Source organism: Haplochromis burtoni, unplaced genomic scaffold (assembly GCF_018398535.1).
Source record: "Haplochromis burtoni strain Fernald_Lab_line unplaced genomic scaffold, NCSU_Asbu1 Contig_1, whole genome shotgun sequence".
In the NCBI taxonomy this organism is placed as follows: domain Eukaryota; kingdom Metazoa; phylum Chordata; class Actinopteri; order Cichliformes; family Cichlidae; genus Haplochromis; species Haplochromis burtoni.
Genome location: NW_024582362.1, coordinates 543499 through 549499, shown reverse-complemented (window position 1 = coordinate 549499; position 6001 = coordinate 543499).

Here is a 6001-nt window from a genome sequence, read left to right as displayed (position 1 = left end):
CTTTTTACGTTATTCAAGCTTCACCACTTATTGCCACACAATTAACTGCAATTACCACCTCAGCTGTTGGTCTGTTGTATTAGTGTGAAAGCTCATGCACCAAACAGAAAAAAATCTTTCACATGCTTCAGTGTCCAACAACATGTGGCATATGTCATTATCACTCCTGTCTGTTTCTGAGTTGAAAGGTTGCCATTTTAATGGTTTAGAAAGGAATAGCTTTTGACCTTTTAGGTAGAAAATATCATCAGTTTATCATTTTATCCTACATGACACTTGCACCCTTGAGTCCAGGTGGATATTTGTGCCAAAGTTGAAAAAATCTCTCAAGGAGGCTTTCTAGCTCATTTTGTTTTCATTTTAGATTGAGTCTTGTTCAATTTTAAGCTAAAGCTAGCTGCTAATGGAGCAGGAAGTTAGCAACCTATGCTAGCTGCACCATGCAGAGTTTGAGATGCATTTTCAAAAAGGTAAGAAGTTAAAAAAAAAAAAATCTTTATGTTATCAGCACATATTCAAACTGCCTGCTAACCCATGTGATCCACGTGATGCCCCTAAATTTTATTTAATCTATATGAGTAAAAGGAAAATTCACAAGCTGTGATTAATTGCATAAAATGAAGAGCAGACTGATGTATTAAACTTCTAGTTTTGTTGGGTGAGAAATTCCTGGCATCTCATAACTGTCTTGAGTCACAATGAAAAGCTATGAGAGCTTTTCAACAGGTTGATTTTTGCTAAATGGGTCTAAAAGTGCAGAGATGATACAAACACCTATCATCCTTCGCTTGTACCGGGATTTTAAAAGTGATATTCACTTAATTAAAAATCAGTTAACCTGTCTGTTTTCAGCTTGTTCTGCTTGTGGATATATTACTGGTATTAAATATCTATAAAACTGTCACAGTTTTTGTAAGATTAAAGGCTGAGTAAATAAGTTGCTGCTGCTGCTGCTAGCATCAGCTGTGGAGTTGGTGCAGAAGTGAGGAAGAGACGGAGGAAGATCAAGTTCACATGGTAAGAAAATAGAGAACGAACATATTTAGGAAGGAAGAGATTCAAGGATTCAAGTAAAATGGATGGCTACTTTGGCCATGAGTCACTGCTAATAGCTGAAGTGTAGCTTTTAATGAACTAACCCAACAACAACTCTACCAACCTGAGTTTAGTGTGGAAGAAGTTGTGAAAATGTAGAGCTGAAAAAAAAAAAAAAGATGAGGCTTGAGGTGAGAAGGAACAGGACAACATTTGAGTAAGATGCCAGTGTCGTTGACTCTTTCCTTCACTTTTCTTCTTCTTTAGTGAAGGGGACCAATTCTTCAAAGAAAACACTTATGTATAATGCTTCATATCTTGAGTCTAAAGGTCCAGGTAGAGTTCAAATGTCCATCCACCTCACGAATACCTGTGAGCTCTCTACTTTTCTCCTCTAGCATACTGTTATATTTTGTAGGTCTTTAGCCACATAAGTAAAACTACAATTAGTCCTTCCCAGCCTCTGCATTCAAATATGGTGAGGGAACATTGTAAACCTCCTCCAATGTTTTTTTAATAGATTCGTTATAAGTTCATGAGAATGTTTAAAGATGTAATGTAACTGTTCTGTTCTTTATTTATGATTACATGATACTTTTTTGCATTAAATAACCTCATAAAATTACTCTCTGTACCTTTAGATCAAACAACATAGAGGCAGAGTTAACAAAATAAAGAACATATTGAAGCATTTAGCAGCTGAAGAGCCAGATACAACCCTCATGAGTTGGCAGACACCAAATCTGAGTCAGAACTCTGAAGTGTGAGGAGCAGGTGCCACTGATCCTGGAAGCAAAATCCCTACTTTTTTCCAGACAAAACATTTTTTACCTCACTTGCATGGTTAGAATTGATATTTATATTGAATCTCTAAATCACAAGTCAAATTAACAACAACAACATCTGTTTAATTAAATGCTCCGTTTCCAGGTGTTTGTATTTTTTTTCCATTTTTGTTAAAACTTTGGGCTTTCAGTCAAAAGGTTTGAAAACAACATTTGATCCATTGCGAAATTTATAAGCCAACAATATTAACAAGCAAAAGCTTAAATATTGAGTACCTTGGGAGTTCGGACCTGGCTTCACCATCTGAGCCTATGGTTCAAAAGCAGCCAGCATATATGACTGCACAAAGCTTTTACAGTTCCAATACATTTTGATAACCTAAAATTAATTATTTACTGGATAACACTGCAGAAAGCAACTAAACACAAAGGTAGGTGCTGATGGAGAAGAGACCTCATCCACCCAGTGATTAGCAGGGATAAAAGACAGAGTGAGAGAACAGGTTAATAATGATGATAAAACAAACAATAAAGTGAGGGTAATCGTGGAGGTGCACAGAGGCGTAAGAGCCACCACTAAAAGAATGAAAGTGCATTAGGCAGAAACTGTACTCAAGGTTACATTCACATATCTTCGCAGTATGCAATTCAGTTTTTTTAATCATTTTATGAAGACCAAGTTCCATATAATTGGCGTCGTAAGAAGACAACACTACAAGAAGACCGTTTCCTCACCCTGTCAGCACTTAGAGACCGTAGGCAGTCTTCTAAAGCGTTGCAGAACAATATGGCTAATGGCTCTCTACCCAGACAATCTGGAACACACTGCACACAGCCAGCCTCCAGTCTCACAGGGCCTGCCATCACTGCCCTTCACCATCAGGTCCATTTGCACTGGTCTGCAACATGTGCAGTGGAACCTGAACATCTGGAGTAACGTTTTGTTCGGCAAGGAGTCCAGATTCTGTCTATAGCAGCTGGACTGTAGGGTAGAAAAGATACTGACTGCTGCACCGATAAGGTAACAGCTTTTGCTGGAGGCAGTATAATAGTGTAGGGCGGCATCTCCCTCACTGGAAAAACAAGGCTTGTCATCATTGGAGGGAATCTCGATGCAGAGAGATATCGAAATGACATTCTGTAACCGGTGTAATCCCATATCTCCACAGTCTGGGACTGAACTCTATCCTCCAAGATGACAACACTTAAACACATAGAGAGAGGTTTATCAGAGACTACCCCCATTTGCCTGCAGTCCTGACCTCAACCTTGATGAATCCGCTTGTGGGTGCTGCTATGCCTGAGTGACCAAAACAACCACATTGGCTGATATGTGACAAATGCTGGTTGAAGAATGGGATGCCCCAGCAGCATGTGACCAAACTGGTGACCAGCATGAGGAGGAGGTGCCAGGTTGTTGTAGTTGCGTATGGTTCTTCCACATGCTCCTCAGGCCTCTGTTTGTTAAATTGTTAAATTGCCAATATGTCTGGTTTCTTCAGACTTCAATCATCCAATCCAGTAAACGACACCAAACAACAGTCAGTATAGAATAAGCTGTTTGGCATTGGCAGAGAAGATCTGGTAAATTTTTCATAGTCTGCTGCTTAACCTACAAATGCATTTTCCTTACAAATGTGACACAATAAGTGGAAATAAACAGGATTTCCAATAGTATAAGATTTATTGCCAAGAGGCATTGTTACAAGAAGAAATAATCAACCAAGCAAATACAGATTTCCTAAGAGACAGGAAATTTATTTTTCGTTTAAATCTAGTTGTAAGGACTTTTAGTGAGGTAATCTTCTTCTTGTCATTATTATATAATATTATACCTATAAACCTAACTGATCAGAAAAATAATTTACAGGCCATGCACTCTACACAAACACAGCAAAAAAACAAAATTGTTCTGCACTCAAAATAACAGAGATAAGAAGAAAGGGCTCGCGGTGCTGTTTTCTCCTGATTCTGTTCACAAAGAAGAGTCTTTCATTTACAAGCAAGCGTTTTTTTCTTCGCTAGCAATGATCTGAGCACAAGAAGCAGAGCGACATGAGAAAAGATGAAAAGGCAGGATACTTTCTATCCTTCAGTGTGGTTAAAACGTTAAAATTATACACTTTAACTGTCAATTTCACAAGTGACAGATAAGGAAATATCTCTCCCTCTCTCTTTCATTTTGATAAAATTTGTTCACATAGATCGAAAAAGGATGCGTGGCATGCACAAATATTTGTTTGGAAATTTCCTTGGCATCTCAAGACTAACAAAAGACAGAACAGGGAAAAACTGGAGATGCAAAGAGATTTGCTCCAAAGCAAAGGCAATATCAGTCGAAACCCTAATGAGGCCATTTGATGTGATTACCTGCAGGGCAATTATTGATCCTTTCCAAAAGCTGAAAATTATAATCCGGCAAACTGAAGATGATGAAATTCTGATTATTTGGATTTTATTATATTTTCACAAAAGCCTTTTTAGTTTATCTCTTGGCTGTAATTAAAATGATTTGCAATCAGATTTTTCATGCTGTTATGAATACATTATAACAGATGAAAACACATTTAGGCTTTAACTTGATGTGTTTCACATTGTTATGTTCTATAAATTTAAGCAGGACTGTGTCTGAATATCGGAGACAGCGAGGGTAAAAATCCCATCTGTATCGCTGTGCAACTTCTGTACTGTCTTTGAGGCAAAAACCCATCACACACATGAACACACACCCCTCAACAGTCCTAAAGCGCAACAGAAAAAAGAAGATGAAGACAAGAAACACAAAAAGCAAAAACCTGAAGCCATGCCATTATACCAGCACTCATCCAATGCACTGTGATGCTACAAATGCATAAATATGCTTTTAAGTTTGGTACATTTGAATCTATTCTAAACAGCTGATCATGAAGCTAATTTAATTAGGCTATTGCTGAATGTATTTTATTTGGCAAATACTACTTCAGACCTAGATTGCATTTTATTCCACTTCTATGTGTGTTGTAAATTTCAGCAAAGCCCCCACAAAGCTCTGTGGAGGCATCCACCTATTGCTTGCACAGTCACTATGCGACCAATTCAATTCAATTTTATTTTTATAGTGCCTAATCACAACAACAGTCGCCTCAAGGCGCTTTATATTGTTCAGTAGATCCTACAATAATAGATACAGAGAAAAACCCAACAATCATACGACCCCCTATGAGCAAGCACTTTGGTGACAGTGAGAAGGAAAAACTCCCTTTTAACAGGAAGAAACCTCCAGCAGAACCAGGCTCAGGGAGGGGTGGAGCCATCTGCTGGGACCGGTTAGAGTGAGAGAAGGAAGACAGGATAAAAGACATGCTGTGGAAGAGAGCCAGAGATGAGTGAGAAAGGTGACTGGAAAGGAAAAAACTCAATGCATCATGGGAATCCCCCCGGTAGCCTACGTCTATTGCAGCATAACTAAGGGACCAGCACATCAACTGTGCTCTTCAAACAGACTACATACTAGTGTGTCCACAAGGGAGTTTAAATTGCCATTAGACTAGACTACTGTTAGTCTTGCAATTGCCAGGCGCAGTGGTTTGCAGCATGGACTGGACCAGTGGGAATCTAATAGCCTTCCTCCCATCACCAGTTGTGACAGATGGCTGTTCCTTCCTGAGTCACGTTCCCCTAGTCCTAGTCAGCCAACAGTCATGGCAGACCATGGCCCTTCCCGAAACCTGTATTTTTCTCTGGAGAGAGAGTTTTTCCTCCCCACCATCGCCAAGTGCTTGCTCTAAATTCTATATTATCCATTGAACTCCATGACCTGTGTCCCTTAACTGAAATGGGCAGCTCACTGTTAAGTCATGCTGTGTGAAGAGGAGTTAAATGGCGCGTCAGTCACACATTATTATAGAATAGCGCACAAGGCCTGATGAAAAAAAGAAAATTGGTACCCACCTTTGTGAAACTCATTATCTCTAAATGGCTTTTTAATGGTTTTTCCGCAACCTTCTAATGCAAAGAAAGTGTATGTCAAATTTACTTGGTAATGCACCCCTCTGCACATTACTTCCTCTGCAGTTTTTTGGGTCTGCTCAGTTTTGGCAGCTTCCTCAAAGTCAACAAAAGTCATCATCCAAATGTTCATTTGCTTCACACCAGTTTCAGGGGCCAAAACAGACACCATCTGCACTCTTTATGAAACTAAA